At 43.2% G+C, this 17815-nt stretch overlaps 1 protein-coding gene across 10 annotated transcripts in view; it reads right to left on the reverse strand.

The window, feature by feature from the left end:
- The window catches only part of dnmt3ab (DNA (cytosine-5-)-methyltransferase 3 alpha b), a 608585-nt gene that overhangs the window by 431643 nt on the left and 159127 nt on the right, over positions 1 to 17815 (reverse strand). The window lies entirely within an intron of this gene.

Below are 17815 nucleotides of genomic sequence, written 5' to 3' on the forward strand. Positions count from 1 at the left end.
CAGCATCCTTAAACACAGGTGAGGTGCCGGTGAACTGGAAGGTTGCTCATATTGTCCCCCTGTTCAAGAAAGGGTAGTAGGGATATTCCGGGTAACTACAGACCAGTGAGCCTGACGTCAGTGGTAGTAAAGTTGCTCAAGAAGGTCCTGAGGGATAGGATCTATTTATATTTTGAAGAGAATGTGCTTATCAGTGATCGGCAACATGGTTTTGTGTGGGGGAGATGGTACCTTACCAACTTAATAGATTTATTTGAGGAAGTGACGCAGTTGATAGATGAAGGAAGGACTGTTGATGTCATATACATGGGCTTTAGTAAGGCGTTTCATAAGGTTCGCGTGGTAAACTAATGGAGAAACTGAAGTCATATGGTGTGCAGGGTGTTCTAGCTAGGTGGATAAAGAACTGGTTGAGCAACAGGAGACTGAGAGTAGTAGTTGAAGGGAGTTTCTCGAAATGGAGAAAGGTGACCAGTGGTGTTCCACAGGGGTCAGTGCTGGGGCCACTGTTGTTTGTAATATACATAAATGATCTGGAAGAGGGTATTGTTGGTCTGATCAGTAATTTTTTAGCTGACATGAAGATTGGTAGAGTAGCAGAAAGCATAAGGGACTATAAAAGAATACAGGAGAATGTAGAGAGACTGGAGAGTTGGGCAGAGAAGTGGCAGATGGAGTTCAATCCAGCCACTTGCGAGGTGATACATTTTGGAAGGTCTAAGTCTAACGCAAACTATACCGTAAATGGAAGAGCCTTTGAATAGGTTAGGCAAAAGTGAGTGCAGATGCTGGAAACCAGAGTTCAGATCAGAGTGGTGCTGGAAAAGCATAGCAGGTCAGGCAGTATCCGAGGAGCAGGAAAATCGACATTTCGGGCAAAGGCCCTTCATCAGGAATCTTGGGATAGGTTGGTGAGCAGAGAGATCTGGGGGTTCAGGCCCTTTGTACACTGAAGGTGGCTGCACAGGTGGATAGAGTGATCAAGAAGGCATATGGTATGTTTGCTTTCATCGGACGGGGTATTGAGTATAAGAGCCGGCAGGTCATGTTAAAATTGTATAAGACTTTGGTTCGGCCACATTTAGAATACTGTGTACAGTTCTGGTCGCCACATTACCAAAAGGATGTGGACGCTTTGGAGAGGGTGCAGAGAGGGTTTATGAGGATGTTGCCTGGTATGGAAGGTGTTAGCTATGAAGAAAGGTTGAGTAGGTTAGATTTGTTTTCATTAGAAAAAAGGAGATTGGGGGGGGGACATGATTGAGGTTTATAAAATCATGAAGGGTATAGACAGGGTGGATAGAGATAAGCTTTTTCCCAGGATGAAGGATTCAATAACAAGAAGTCACATGTTCAAGGTGAGAAATGAAAAGTTAAGGGGGATACACACGGCAATTATTTTACACAGAGGGTAGTGGGTGGTGCGTGTCTGGAGGGCGTTACCAGCAGAGGTGGTAGAGGCAGGCATGGTAGATTCATTTAAGGTGTGTTTGGACAGATGCATGAGTGGGTGGGGAGCAGAGGGATACAGATGTTTAGGAATTGGGTGATAACAGTGGATTTGGATCAGCTCAGGCTTGGAGGGCCGAAGGGCCAGTTCCTGGGCTGTAAATTTTCTTTGTTCTTTGTTCTCTGCGGATTGCAATTGCTTTAAGTTTAAGCAGCATTCAAGAAACTCTTCCTATCTGTTTTTATATTTATAACTAGGATTTTCTTTTTCTGACTACCTCTACTCATTGTGCAATTGCATTCTTTTCCCTCCAATTTGTTAACTGTGCCCTTTCTTCATTCCCCCGCCCCCCTCACCCCTTAGCTAGTGTTGCTTCCTCCTTCCTTCCTGTGCAGGTCTCTGAGGTCCATGCAGCAGCAACCTCTGAAAGTGGATCTCAATCCTGATGCCAATGATTGTGCGCGGACCCTTGGAGTTGCTACACACCTTCGAGGGAACGTTCCCTTTAACCCCATTTGCTAGTCTTCAAATGTTTGTCCACTCTGTCCAACTCTGACCATCATTATTTACATAGCTGTCCTGCTGCACTTTGGCTTTGGAAGCTTACTTTTCCCTTCCCCAGAATCCTCCCCCATCCCATTATAATAAAGTGTTCTCTCCAAGCCAGCTTCATGGATTCACCAGAACACTGGGCCAAACACAGTTCAAGAGAAGCCCATCCCACCAGACCAGCCACATGTTTGACTCCTTGACCTTATTTATATCACTTTACCCATTGGCTCAGGTAGTAATGCTGAGATTATTACCATGGAGGTTCTGCTTTGTAATTTAACTCCTAATTTCTTTCAGCAGAATCTCTTTTCTGAGTCTGTTCATTGTTGCCACCAAAGTGGTTGATGACAACCTGATCTCTCTATTTCCACTCCAAGTGTCTCTCCAGCCCTGAGGAGACATTCTTAATACTGCCAAGAAACAAGAGTCTTCAGCACATACACTCATGGCTGTTCTCCCCTGTAACTACAGCGTTCATATTTCCCCTTCCCCATCCCTCGCCACCCTGCCCATTTGAATAGCTCTGTGAAAATCCCTGGTCCCCTGGTCTGTTCACTCACCTTCCCTGCAGTCCCCTGTGTTGCAGTCAGACTCCAACTCACTCACCCTCTGTCTCACTCAGGTTTCGACTCCCTCACACTGACTGTGCAGTTTAAAAAAATCCTTTGTCAGAGGGAACCTTGATGAGTCATCTTCTAGTTTTATTACCTGTTACAGTGATCCACAGCTCAATCAGACAAAAGATTTAAGTATTTGATAGATAACTGCTACTACCAGACTGCTGCCTTTATGTTAACTGATGTTTGGGCTATTTGGCCTGAATTTGACAATTACTACATCATTGAGCTTGAAAATGATTTACTAGTTGAATTTTCACTTTGAATCAATTTCCCAGAAATACTCTCTCGCTGTCTGTCTCATTCAGCTGAGGTTTCCCTCACACTGGCCAGGCTGGTGGATCTTAGCCTAGGAAAGCATTAGCTCCTGAAGTCTTCTTGCTTGATCGGAATTTGGTTATGTTTACTGTTTTGAACTCAAGGGGAGGGCCAGTGGATGGCAGGCATGCAGTAATTTGCTGGTTGCACCTTCCCGGAAGGCTGGGGACTGATTGATGATGATGTGTGAAAGTGCTCAGTCTATATTTCTACAATTTGGACTTTCTATGTGAACAGTTTGGCTTGTTGGTATCAAGGATTGGTTATGGCCTGGGAAATCTGGGTTATAGCCAACTGACAGATTTCTGAAGATTCTCTTTTAGCCTTAGTTTGACAATTCAATGCATGCATTAGACTCCTGAATGGTAAGGAGTCTGTTAATTCATTCCCAGTCATTAATGGGGTTAAACAGGGTTGCATGCCAGCACCAACCACCTTCAACACCTTCTTTCTCCATCATTGTCTCTCTCCAGTGCATCCCATGATGGTGATCCTGGTATAAAACTTCAATATCACATGGACAGGAGCTGCTCAATTTGTGGTGACTCGAGGCAATGGCTAAGGTTGCTAAAGACATTGGAGATTTCCTGTTGCCAATGACTTTGCACCCACTGCCATTTCAGAATTAGACATGCATTCTGTAGAATGGACTTGTTTCCACTGCACATGACAAACCTGGCTTTAGAATCAGTCTGAAGTAAACAGAAGTGATGTCCCAGCATGTGCCAGGAAAGTACTATCTTGTGTACAAGGCTTTAGTCCAATAACAAGAACTTGTCAGCAGTTGATAAGCTTGTGTATCCCAGCAGAAAACTCTCTTGAACTGTCTTAATTGTTCATGGGACATATCCAAGAACACCCAAAGCAAAGCTCAGCTTCAATAGATTTCAAACTGGAGTCGGATTGAAAAGAAGCAAGTTTGCCCACAGAGTAAAGGTTTAGAGAATAAAAATCCTGATGATAAACCTTTGCCCAAAATGTTGATTTCCCTGCTCCTTGGATGCTGCCTGACCTGCTGTGCTTTTCTAGCACCACTCTGATCTAGACTCTAATCTCCAGCATTGGCAGTACTCACCTCCACCTAACAATAATCCTTGTCCACTCTGATTGTCCACACGAGACTTGGGCTGAATCCTAGCATCATAATTCAGCCACATTCACTTGAGCTGCCTTTGGAAGTTCCTCAAGATCACATAGTAGGACAGTGTACTAGATACCTTCCTCAGGCAGTCACAACTCAGTTGGACCTGTCATGTGGCCAGAATGCCAGACCAATGGGAATCTTCTCCAGTGAGCTCACGCCTGGGTGAATTCTCATGGCAGTCAAAGGGAATGTTACAAGAACACTCTGAAAGCTTACTTAAGAGTTTTCATGTCCAGGGAGAAGCTTGTTCAGGACTGAACAACCAAGTAAAAGTCCAAAGATGTGCGGGTCAGGTGAATTGGCCATGCTAAATTGCCCGTAGTGTTAGGTAAGGGGTATATGTAGGGGTATGGGTGGGTTGCGCTTCGGCGGGTCGGTGTGGACTTGTTGGGCCGAAGGGCCTGTTTCCACACTGTAAGTAATCTAATCTAATCTAATCTAATACATATTAGAGGCAGAGAAAAGAACTCAAGGACAGGAACTCCAGAGTGAATCACAGTAGGATGTTGTGGATGCAGATCAGCTTTAATAGGAACCTATAGTTTCACTGGAACTCTATCAAACCTCCCACAGATAAACATGGTCACCTTTGCCTCAGATGAAAAACAAGATGGCAGGCGGTTAATGCTACCTATTTGCTACCTGCATAACCCTTTCCACTGCCTTTATCTTGTCAGGTGCTTGGATGTCATCTAATCTTGGATCTGCAACAGTTTTTTCCAGTTAAACAAAAGGAATACTGATGCCATTATCTCCATCTCATTAATGTTGCATTCTGCCCTTCTCTTTCTTTCGATGAACAGGTTGATTGCAACCTCAATGCCTTGTCCATCAACAACGTGATTTTCCAATCCAATATCCAGTCCATCACAAAGACCATCTAGTATTGTAACATTGCCCTCTGTGACTCAGTCTACATTCAGGTGATTGCCATCTGCAGACACAGCTCTCCTGGTTAGCCCACCACCTCCTGCAAATCTCACATCATCCAAGACTCTGCTTCTTGAATCCTTACATATATCATGTTCAGGTCACCCAGCCTGACTATGTCAGATGACTTACATTGACTTTCAATTTAAGCTATAATCGGATTTAAGATTCTCATCCTTCTTTTCAGATCCACTCATTGCCCCTCCCTTCCTGATGTGATAACCTTTTCCAAGATATCTGCATGTCATCAATCCTGGCCTTTTCCACATCTTTTACTTTAATCATTCCAGTATTGCTCAGCATCCCTTTAGTTCCCTTGGCCTTAACGTTTGGAATTCCCTCTCTAACTTTTCCACTTTTTAATCTCTCTTAAGACACTCCTCATAAACCCACCTATTAGACCAGGTTTTAGTTATCTGTCCTAGTGTATTCTTAGGTCGCTCAGTTTTAAAAGGTTTTTGTGAAATACCTGGAAATACTTTACACTAATGAGGTGTTACCCAAATGCAAGTTGTCACTGTTGTATTTTAATAATTTCTTATTTCGAAGCATACACATATGCATGAACCAGCCAGGTTCACCAATACATATTCCTATCTCAACCATAACATTGTTTTAAAATATAGATGTTCATAGAGACTGAAAATTAGAGATGGTCTCAAAATTAAATTATCTCTTCTGCTCCATTGTCTGGTAGTTTTCTTTCAATATTTAGACTTTTTGAAACTAAAACCCTGTCTGCTATGCTTTTGACAGACAACTTCAATTTTCCAGAAAAGAAAGTTGATTTTCCCAGATGCTGCTGATCCTGACCAACTGCAGAAGCCTTTGTTTGGCCAAGCTGCAGTGATGGCAATGGCCGAGTGGTGTTAGAGCTGGACTATTAATCCAGAAAGTCAGCTCATGTCCTGGGAATCCCATCATGGCAGATGATGGATTTTGAACTGAATTTGATAAAAACTCTGAAATGAAGAATCCACCAACAACCTTGAAACCGTTGTCAGATAGTTGGGTGAAAACGCATTGGGCTCACTAACATCCTTTAGAGAAGGAAATCCTCACCTGGTCTGGATTACACGTGACTCCAGACCCACAGCAAAGTGAGCGACTCTTAATTGCCCTCTGAAATGGTGTAAGAAAGCCACTCAGTTCAAGGGCAGCTAGGGACAGGCAATAAATACTGGCCTAGATTAGAGTGGGAGGAGAAAGGGAGGACTGGGGAATCCTGAAGAAGGGCTTATGCCCGAAACGTCGAATCTCCTGTTCCTTGGATGCTGCCTGACCTGCTGCGCTTTTGCAGCAACACAGTTTCAGCTAAATTAGAGTGGTGCTGGAAAAGCACAGCAGGTCAGGCAGCATCCGAGGAGCAGGAAAATCGGGGTTTTGGGCAAAAGCGATGCCTATGTCCCATGTTGCCAATCACTGTCACAGCTAAATATCCAGCAGCAAGATCCACCTCCTGTCAGGCAACACTCATTCCCAAATAATAAAGCAAAGTTTTACAAAAAATCATAATGCAAAAATTAAAAAGGTCAAGAGTAACAGTTGCATTTTTAGGTAATAAGTTTTTTGAAGAGGGAGAACAACTGCACAGATTCTCTAAAACTGTTCTAAAGAATGACAAAGTAAGTACACAGCATCCTATTGGCCGCTGTCACAGTGTCTCCCCTTCAGAATAACTGAAGCAGGAGACAGTGTGAGTACAACACAGTCCCTGATTCAGGCGATCTTATTAGTCAGGGATCTGAGCGACAAACTGCCTGTCAGGTCACACATACCGGGAGAGGAAGTTTGAGCTAATACATTCCAGACAGTCAGTTTCAAACCTTGGTTTAAGTTTTCCCAAGGGTCAGGAGGAGCAGGGTGCTCCCCTGGGTCTCCTTTTCCCTGATAGGCCTCACCCCACTGCCCTTCAGGACTGTTGTCCATGATTCCCACCATAGACTGTTAGTACCCATTCCTGCCAACTGGCCTGGCAATGTGGCAGGTTAGAGTGGCAGAGCGGCCACGTCATGCCACAATCAGTCTGGCGTTGACCTCTCAGATGTTTCCTTACCTTTCACCCACTTCCAGGTCACACTTGACCTTCATGTTGCCACCTAGAAATCGGCATCACAATGCCAATGAATTTTCTTCTTCTTAGACTGTTCTTTGAGATGAAAGAAGGTAGAATCATCTGCAGAGTCCCACTGCGTGCAGGGGAGATAGTGTCTGCTGAGCTGGGTCGATGAGTTGTTGGGAGGTCTATGTACTCTCTCCATCACATTAACACTACTTCCTGATGTGTCATCCTGATGAAGTTTCTCAGTGTGTTCAGCACCTTCCCAGATGGTCCTACTCCATTCTGATATTAAGCCAGGCTCTCTCATTATTAGCTGGATATTGTTGACCACCTCAGGGATGCTTTGAGGTCATCTGAAGAGCATTTCCAATATATACCTGGGAGTCTTCGGCCTTGATAGAGTTTCAAACAGAGCACTTCTTTCAGGAGTCAGGCATACACACACATCCTGACTAGCAGAGCTGGTTTGAAATGATTAAGGCCTTGATGCTGAGCATGATGGGAGAGGATGCAGATGTTGGTCTGTCTCATTTGCCACTGAATTTTGAGGATCTTGCAATGGCACTGCTGGTGCTACTTCATCCAAGCTGTGAGATGCTTCTTGTTGGTTGTCCAAGTCTCTGAACCGTAAGGTACATGAAGGTCTGTGCTGCTGGTTAAACCATGATCTTAAATACTGGTTTCAAATCCTGATCCTCAAATACTCTCTTTCTCAGACAGCTGAAAACTGAGCTGACACATTGGAATTCATCATCACCACCATCGCCTAGTTCATTATCAAGAGTTGGCTCCCAAGATATGGAAAATATTCCATGTTTTCCAGGACCTCACTGCTGATCTGAACCAATGGGGGAAATTTTGTCCGATGGGAGCTGGTTAGAACAGGTCCTCCATCTTCCAGTGCTTAGTGAAAGGTCCATATGTTTTAGCAGGGTCAATGCGAACAGCAGCTCAGTTTGTCAGTGAACACAAAACAAGGTTTGATCGCAGACTGAAGCTCAATGACTGGGGTTCAAGTGACTCTGGGTTTAAATTGAAGGGGGCATAGAGTTAACAGCGTGTCATCTCCTCCGCAAATTATCTCTGTCCAGGAAGAACACAAGGAACAGCACCAATAACTGTACCTGACCTTTTTCATCCTTACAAAAACCTTTTGTTCTGCCATTCCTGAAGGTTTATGCAGCATCCTCTTCAAAGTTGACATCCCTCAGAAATTTTTGCTCACCTTCACCTATTCCACACACAAGCTGTGATCCTGACCAATGGAAATATCACAACCCTCTCTTCGTATACACTGGAATATACGAGGTTGTGTCAACTTATCGATCCTTTTCTCCATCTTTCTCCTCAACGCTGCACCTCACCTCCAGCAAATTGCACTGGCCTCCCAGGCATGGAGACAATTTACAGATTTAAACTCTTCAAAATATACCTTGTAACAATAAACTCAGAAATCATCAGAGACAAATGTGTGTAAGCAACAAGCTACACAAAAGTGTTGATTTTTTTTCTCCATCTCACAATAGGAGTGCTAACTGGTGTGTCGTTATCACCAAACCTGATCTATTTTTACTACAATTCCATCAAGTTTAAGCTCTCTCTATGGATCAATAATGGTAGCATGTAGCTCTTTCTCACTGAAGTCTGGCCAGCAGCCTTGACCTTATAGATTTTACGTTGGGTATTTACAAATACTTTTCCCTTTGAAAATATCTGTAAAGCTCATAAATTAAAGTCGCATTTCCAGCCTGTATTTTCAACTGATTACTGCGAGTGCAAGGTTCTCTGTGTTGTAGCAATTCTTCAAAATACCTTTCTCCAATCCATCTACATACACAGTTACCCTACCCAATTTCATTTCTTCCATGACAGATTGATTTCATTGCAGAAAGTTGAAAAGATATATTAATTTAGATAAACCCTACACTGCTAATCATGCAACAACTAATTCCTAGTGCCAGAATCAACTGAAGTAATCTAATGTAGCTTTTGAAATGATGTTTTCTTTTGTGTGGTACTAAATGGCCCCATCTGAAGTGACAAATTGATAATCAGAACTCAATTTTTTTAATTAAATAATGCACTTTCAATTAAAACTCTCATCTGATTAAACTGACCAAAACTGACTTTAGCTGATCATACTAAACACTTAAACTTTCCAAAACACTTTTTCAACAGTTAGAGAGTCATAGTGCAACTTTTAAAAGGCATTTGGATGGGTATATGAATAGGAAGGGTTTGGAGGGATATGGGCCAGGTGCTGGCAGGTGGGATGAGATTGGGTTGGGATATCTGGTCGGCATGGACAGGTTGGACTGAATGGTCTGTTTCCATGCTGTCACTCCTTTAAGTATATTCGTTGCATTTTTTTTTGTCAAAACCCATTTGTAAGTCACACAACCAAGAGAATAAATTACTGGGAAAGCAGAGGTCATCTTCACATTTATACCAGTCTCCTACAAAATGTCTCTGGCAATTCATCCAATGGTAATAAAGATTCTCTCTCATGGTTGATTGATCATGTTTAGTCAATGCATTGTCACATACTTGGTTTGGAAGTTATCAGTAAATGTCCAGTCTTCAGCATGAGGACAGAGTAATTAAACTAACAAAAATACAATTGTCAATCATATCCCCAATTGATCCATGTACTTAAATGCTTCAGACAAGCTCGGGTAAAATACTGGGGACATTCACAATGTTACACGTCAGCCCCGTGATGTACACAAACAAAGCCGGCAGTTGTTTCACGGCCTGACTCTGATAGCTACCAGGAGCAACACTGGAATTTACAAACACTGACACCACGAAATAAAGGGCTGCAGCTGCATAGAGGAGGCAGCAGCCAGATTGAAAGGCATCAGCCACACTTAAAGAACTTCAAAGCAAATGTACAGAAAAAATGGTAAGATAAACAGATCCAATGGCACGGTGGCTCAGTGGTTAATACTGCTGCCTCACTACTCCCGGGACCCAGGTTCAATTCCAGCCTCGGGCGACTGTCTGTGTGGAGTGTAGTGAGTGTAATGACATCAAAATCAATTAGGTGAAAGTGGGGACTGCAAATTCTAGAGATTTGAGTGGTGCTGAAATCCCTCATTCCTCATTCAGGCAGGAGCCCTGCATCAGGAATGAAGGATTTCAGCACCACTCTAACCTCCATTAGGTGGACTGGCCAAGCATGATGTCTGGGGTGTGCAAGTCAGGTGGATTAGCCATGGAAAAAAAGCCTCAGGTGGGAGAACGGTGTGGGGGCTGGGTCTGCTCTTCAAAGGGTCAATGCAGATTCGATGGGTGGAATGGCCTCTTTCTGCACTGTAGGGGCTCTATGATTCTAACTGTTCCTTTATCGATGACATAGTTAAAGTTATGTATGCTACACATTAACCTGCTGCACATTTATAACTGTGCAGCCCTTTCATGACTATAGCTCAGGATGACAGCCCTCAGCTATTAAGTGAAATGTTTCTCACTGTCATCTTAGAAGCCCTTCACACAAAAACTGCTTGTAACAAATCCTAGCTACATAAGGCCAATTAGATTCAGAGCATTTTAAAGGGTATAGACGCATTTTCCGTTAGCACACAATGACTTCATGGTTCATTTGGAGTGCTCAGTGGGACAGTGAGAAACAGAGAGATTTGGGACACTTTCTGTCCTTTGGTTATTTGCAACATTTAGGGCTTCACAAAATTAATTGTAACATTTAGTTCGCTAAATAGAAATCCACCTGAGGTAGGGAGTTACCACTGTGCCACAAGCCCACCAGAATTATAAGGTAGAGCATCAAAATACTGCAGGTTCAGGAAATCTGAACAAAGGACAGAAAATCTTGGAAACAATCAGCAGGTCTGGAAGCATCTGAGAAGAGCAGGTCAGACAGGAGCAGGAAAATCCTGATGAAGGGCTTTTGCCTGAAACATCGATTTTCCTGCTCCTCGGATGCTGTCTGACCTGCTGTGCTTTTCCAGCCTCACTCTAATCTAGATTCTGGTTTCGGGCATCTATAGTCCTCACTTTTGTCTAGCATCTGAGAAAGAGCTATGTTTCAGATTCAAAAGCAGAAATTTCTGGAGAAACTCAGCAGGTCTGTGGGGAGAGAAACAGAGCTAACGTTTCTTGTTTCTCCATCAGAACTGCAACCGTCACTGGACCCAAAACGTTAACCTCGCTTTCTCTCCACAGATGCTGCCAAAACTGCTGAGTTTCTCCAGCAATTCCAGTTTTTCTTACAGATTTCCAGCATCGTCAATTGCCTGATTTAATGTTTCAGGTTAATGCCCTTACATTAGAACATCATATCAACAGGGTACCATCAACTTACCTTTGCAGCATGTCACATAGCATCTCTGGTGTGAGGAACAGTTAATAGCAGGGACAGTGGCAGAGATTCCATTAGATGTGATATCAAAATGTTCCAAACATTGAATTAAATCCTTCTGTTTAGAACTAATGAGAATTAACTGATTTGTCCTATCTTTCACAAAATACTACTGGTGCCAATTTACAACTTTGATTCTGAAAGTTTGATCACAATTGATCTTTATAAAATATGCTTCCAAGAATTGCATTTCTATAATGCCTTTCAGGATCTCAATATATTGCCATCAGTTCACAACCAATGAAGTACTTGTGAGTGTAGTCCCTGTTGCTGTGTAATGTTACACTCAGCATGGTCCCATAAATAGCAATGTGATAATGACAAATGGCATTCAGCAAGGAATAAATATTTAGCAGGAGAGAGGAGACAACTCCTTTGCTTATATTCAAAACAAGACTTGGAGTTCTTTTAAGTCCAACTGACAGGGCAAACAGGCCCTAAGTTAAACATTGCATTGAAAGGATCACATCTCTGACAGTGCAACACTCTCTTGGCATTGCTTTGGATGGCAGCCTGGATTATCTGTGTGGGTCACTGATATGTGAGTTGAACTTTCTAAACCAGTGATTAAAGGGATGTCCCTGATTACAACTGAGATCAATATATTTTTCTAAATAGAAAAGGGGGAACCCTGGGAAGTTTCTCTGGCAACAAGTCCCATGGATCACTTTTAACAATCAACCTTCCTTCCATTGACTCTGTCTACATTTCCTGCTTTCTCGGGAAACCAGCCAACATAATCAAAGACCCCTCCCAGTTCGGTTATGCTCTCTTTCACCTTCTTCCATTGGGCAGAAAATACAAAAGTTTGAAAATGGAATTAGCGTCTCCCCTGCTGATTTATACACAGACCTCTCTTACATTGGAGTTGATCTGCACCTTCTCTGTAGCTGACACACTATGGTCTGCATTCTGTTCTATTACACTATTGTCCTTGTGAAAGGTATGATTTGTCAGGTTTGCATGCAAAATAATACTTTTCACTGTATCTTGGTACATATAACAATGATAAATCAAATCAAAATGTCCTTTTAATGTAAGGCAGCCGGTTGTGTGTCTTTGGAAATGTGCCTCAGAATGCAGTGGAAAAGGAGGTCAATGAATATTTTTAAAGTGGGGGTAAACATTCTAGTTTGGCAAGGGAGTCAAAGACTTTTGGGGATGGATGGGAATGTGAACACTGAAACACAAACAGATCAGTCAAGATCTTATTGAATGGTGGAGCAGACTGGAAAGGCTAACAGGTCTACTTCTGCTCCGACTTCATATGTTTCAGTGCAAATAAAAGTGGGCACACACTGGGCAGCATACATTGGGAGATCCAGCATAGTGGGCACACACAGGGCAGCATTCATCAGGAGGTTCAATATGGCAAATGGAAAAATGATCACTTGGTGCCAACCGGAGTGTTGTTTTGAGCCTTTTGGCAAGGCATGCTAATGAGGCTGATAAGCAGGAATACATCTCTTTGAACCAAGTTAGACCTGACTCAGCAATATCTGATCTTAACATTTCTCTCTGGAATGGAGAAGAGTTCTGTTTTAACATAGAACATGACAGTGTAGTAGAGGCCTTCTGGCCTTCGAATGTTGCAGCGACCTGTGAAACGAATCTGGGGCCCCTCTAATCTAATGCCATTTAGTGATTAATGAGCACAGTAATTCCCCAGAAAATGCCCTCTCCAAAACAAACAAAAGCTCTTAGCCAGAGTCAACCAGCATTTTGTGGTTAAACAATCCATCCATGCCTTGAGAATACAGCTATGTATTTTTCTAGTTGAAGTGATTTTTTTAACAGATTGCATTTCAATAATGAAGATCCAACAGAGATGTTACACAGCAGAAATGGGTTACAAAATGCTGATATAACTGACTAGAATTGCCTTGTGAACCCAGATGCATTTTGTGCTCATTTAGCCTATTCACACCGACTGAATTTTGGATGTCAATGAATTGTTCAAGAATGACAGCTTGCTGCCCACAGGACTTTTGCATTTTACAAGAAAAAGTGCTTAGATACATGAAAGCATGAAATTATCATCACTTCAGGCCTCAAATGACACCTGCTCCCTTGGATATGATTATCCGTAAGGTGAAATCAGGACAAATTCCACCACTTCACTTTAGTAAGCTGCTGTCTTGTACCAACAAAGAGTGTTACTAAACTAGCTGCTCCTGCAATAAGCTTATCTTTAGGTCATAAAATGACACATTTGTACATTGAACTCAAATGAATGAGAGATTTCATCAACATAAGGCTGTAGCCAACAGCAACAAAGTGAAGTATAACTGATCGAAACGTACCTGAGAACTCTGCAAAGTACACTCTGTTTCTCGGAGCTGAACTCTGTGGAGTTGTGTTTATGTTTACAGAATTTAGTTTTTTTTATATTAACATAACATGGGTGGCAGTATTCCTTTTCACATAAAAATCAAGTATTTTTGCCATAGTTAGACAAAGTATACTGGTTATCCATTAGGCTACCTGAAAACTTTTTCAACCTTGTTACCACTTGAGCATGGCGAGGCACAGATAAATGAGAGATAAAGAGGGGAGTTTTCACCAAAACAGAAGCAGTGTTGGCTTGGGTGAGGGGTTAAATCTTTCCTAACCCAGGTTTATTCCAAATCCACCCACAACTGACTTCCCTGAGGCAGAAAGGTGGGCGGTGACCAATCTGCTTCATGGACAGAGATTGATCATTTAAATATGAAAACACAGCTCACTGGCGTTCAGGTTTAATTTAATTGTTGTCAGCTAAGCTTCCCAAAATTGGAATCATTCAGGGGATGATTCATGACCCATGATATGAATGTAGTACATAGAACATAGACCATTACAGCGCAGTACAGGCCATTTGGCCCTTGATGTTGCGCTGATCTGTGGAACCAATCTGAAGGCCATCTAACCTACAATATTCCATTTTCGCCCATGTGCCTATCCAATGATCATTTAAATGCCCTGAAAGTTGGCAAGTCTACACCTATTGCAGGCAGTGCGTTCCACGCCCCCACTACTCTCTGAGTAAAGAAACTACCTCTGACATCAGTCATACATCTAATGTATATATACTTACTTCCTGAATCTAGCACACCTGCTTTTTTTTATTAATTCACGGCTGGGCTAACATTTCTCACCCATCTTCAATTTCCCCGAGACGGTGATGGTGAGCTTCTTGAACTGTTGCAGTCCCTGAGGACACTTACAATACTGTTAGAAAGATAGATCCAGAATTTTGGTACAGTGACAGCGAAATAATGGCAAGGTGTTCCCGTGTAACCGCTTCACATATCCTTCTAGATGATCGAGGCTTTGGGTTTGGAAGGTGCTGGCAGAGGAGCCTTGGGGATTACTGCTGTACATCAGCCTGGGTGCTGAAAGGAGTGGGGATGTTGCAGCTGGTGGATGGTTTACCAGTCAAGATGGTTGCTTTGTTTTGGCAGTTGTTTGAGCTTACCATTCCAGGCAAGGGGGATGTCTAGATCTTGCTACATTTTCAAGTATCTGAAGAATGTTGAATGTTGTGAAGCATGTACTTCTGATGTCATGATGGAAGCAATATTACTGATGAAGCAGCTGATGACAGTTGGATCTAGGACACCAGAGGAATTCCTGCAGCGATGTCCTGGAGCATGAAGTGAATGATTTTCATCAACCACAGCCATTTTCCTTTGTGCTAAGTAGATCTCCTGTCGTGGGACAGTGTCCCTCTTGAATCGTATCAACTCCAGTTTTGCGAAGGGTCCTTGTTTCAGACTCAATCAAGTGCTGCCTTAATATCAAAGGCAGTCACTCTCACCTTATCTCTGGAGTTTGACTCTTTCTTCTTTGGTCAAAAGCTGAAATGAGGTCAGGAGCTGAGGGACCTTGCAGAAACCCAAACTGAGTGTCAGTCAGCAGATTATTCTTGAGGGAGTGCCACTCGACAGCATGATCAACAACTCCTTCCATCACTTTGCTGATGATTCAACATAGATTGACAGGATAATAATTGGCCAGGTTGGATTTGTCTTGCTTCTTGTGGACAAGATATTGCTGAGAAGTTGTCCGTATTGTTGACCAGATGCCGGTTTTGCTTGGGGAATCCCAGCAGTTGAATACATGCACTCCACTCCCCAGATTTCCCACAAAGCCTCCAGTCATATGACCCTGAAGCCTCTTCACTTGACCCAGTTTCTCTTCAACATTGCACCCCCAACCCTGCTCACAGCCCCCCCACTGACCACCACACAGTAACAGCTCTCCTATCCCTCACAGTTTAACTAACTCAGGCAGACCCCTGCACTTTCCTGAAGCCAGTGGCCTCTGAAAGCCCCCAGCTCTGCCCTCTCCACAGTCTCTCTCTCTCTCTCTCTCTCTCTCCGAATCTGCAGCCCTGGAATTGAACCTGTCTCTTGTCACCTGACCAATCCTTTCTTTTAACCTGCCCTCCATGAGGAGCTCTCCTCCATCCCTGGATAATTCTCCACAGTCAGGATCAAACTCACCCTGTAGCCAGGGAACCAGCTGATGACACCAGAGCAGGCTGGCGTGGTGTGGGAGGGAATCCTGATCCTCGTTCCCCTCGACTCTTTGATGCACCTCCTCCTGGCAGGTCTGCTTAATAAAAGAAACCTCACCCTTAGGCATCAAGCAAGGTTAGAAAAAGACACTTAGATGAGCATCAATGGTTAGGTATTGCCAAGTGGGGTAATCAAAGACCACTCAGAAAACCATTGGTGAAGAAACAGAGAATGGAAATCATTCAAATAGCTCTGGGAATATGTTGACCTGAGAAAGTGTGCACAGACAGTCACAGAGATGAAAAGCACAGAAATCCCTTCAGTCCAACTCGTCCATGCTGACCAGATATCCAAAATTAACCTAGTCCTCTTTTGTCCTTATGACAATGGCTAATGCAGATATATTCCAGAAGCATCACTATGTACAATAGCTCATAAAGGTAATCATTGTGCATGGCTCAAATGGCTCATTATTGGCTTATGGAAATATATGGTCCACAACATAATAACAAGAAAGGGATTGAAAAAGGTGCTACAACTTAACATTAAGTAATGAGCAGATGGGGGTGAGTGGCGGGGGGAATGAATTACCATGGGTAAGCAATGGGGTACAGGTCTCTGTCACAGAGTCTGTCCCTGCTGCTCAGAAGGGAAGGGGGGAGGGGAGCAGAGCATGAGTCATTGTGGATTCCATCTTTAGGGGGACTGATAGGAGATGACAGAGGCTCACGGTTGGTGTGTTGCCTCCTAGGTGCCAGGGTTCGTGATGTCTTGTTTTCGGGATCCTTCAGGGGAAGGTAGAGCAGCCCCAAATTGTGATCCACAAAGGCACCAATGGCATAGATAGGAACAGGGATGGGCAGAAATTCAGGGAACGAGGTAGGAAGCTTAGAGCTAGAACAAACAGAGTTGTTATCTCTGGTTTGTTACCTGTGGCACATGCTAGCGAGGTGAGGAATAGGGAGAGAGAGAGAGCAGTTGAACACGTGGCTACAGGGATGGTGCAGGAGGGAGGGTTTCAGATGCATGGATCGTTGGGGCTCATTCTGGGGTAGGTGGGACCTCTACAAACAGGATTGTCTACATCTAAACTGGCGGGGGGGGGGGCGGGACATTTGCTAATGCTCTTCGGGAGAGTTTAACCTAATTCAGCAGGGGGATGGGAACAGAAATTATCGTTCCAGTACAAAGGAGGAAGAGAGTAGTGAGGTCGGAAATAAGGTTTCGAGGTCAGAACAGTGCACCGGCAAACAGGGAGGTGGTTTGAAGTGTGTCTAGTTCAATGCCAGGAGCATCTGGAATAATGTGGGTGAACTTGTAGCATGAGTTGGTACCTTGGACTTCGATGTTGTGGCCATTTTGGAAACATGGATAGAGCAGGGAGAGGGAATGGTTGTCATGGGCTGACACCAATTGTTAAAGTTAGCCTGAGAATGTAACTTTTAAAATAAGTTTTGTGAATTACATACGAAAGAAGTGAAACTATCATGGTCATTCTAACAGATGACACACTTAACAAACAATCAAGGTATTTTTCAATGTACAATTTCAGTTACAGCACACTGTAAACGTTTGCTATAAATTCTCTGTCTGACAATTGTGTCCTCCACAACCACCTGATGAAGGAGCATCGCTCCGAAAGCTAGTGCTTCCAATTAAACCTGTTGGACTATAATCTGGTATCGTGTGATTCTTAACTTCGTACCCTCCAGTCCAACACCGGCATCTCCAAATCATTAGATTTGGTAATGGGTAATGAACCAGGCCAGGTATCAGATTTGGAGGTAGGTGAGCACTTTGGTGATAGCGACCACAATTCAGTTATGTTTACTTTAGCAATGGAAAGGGATAAGTATATA

The sequence above is a fragment of the Hemiscyllium ocellatum genome, chromosome 3 (genome assembly GCF_020745735.1).
Source record: "Hemiscyllium ocellatum isolate sHemOce1 chromosome 3, sHemOce1.pat.X.cur, whole genome shotgun sequence".
Classification (NCBI taxonomy): domain Eukaryota; kingdom Metazoa; phylum Chordata; class Chondrichthyes; order Orectolobiformes; family Hemiscylliidae; genus Hemiscyllium; species Hemiscyllium ocellatum.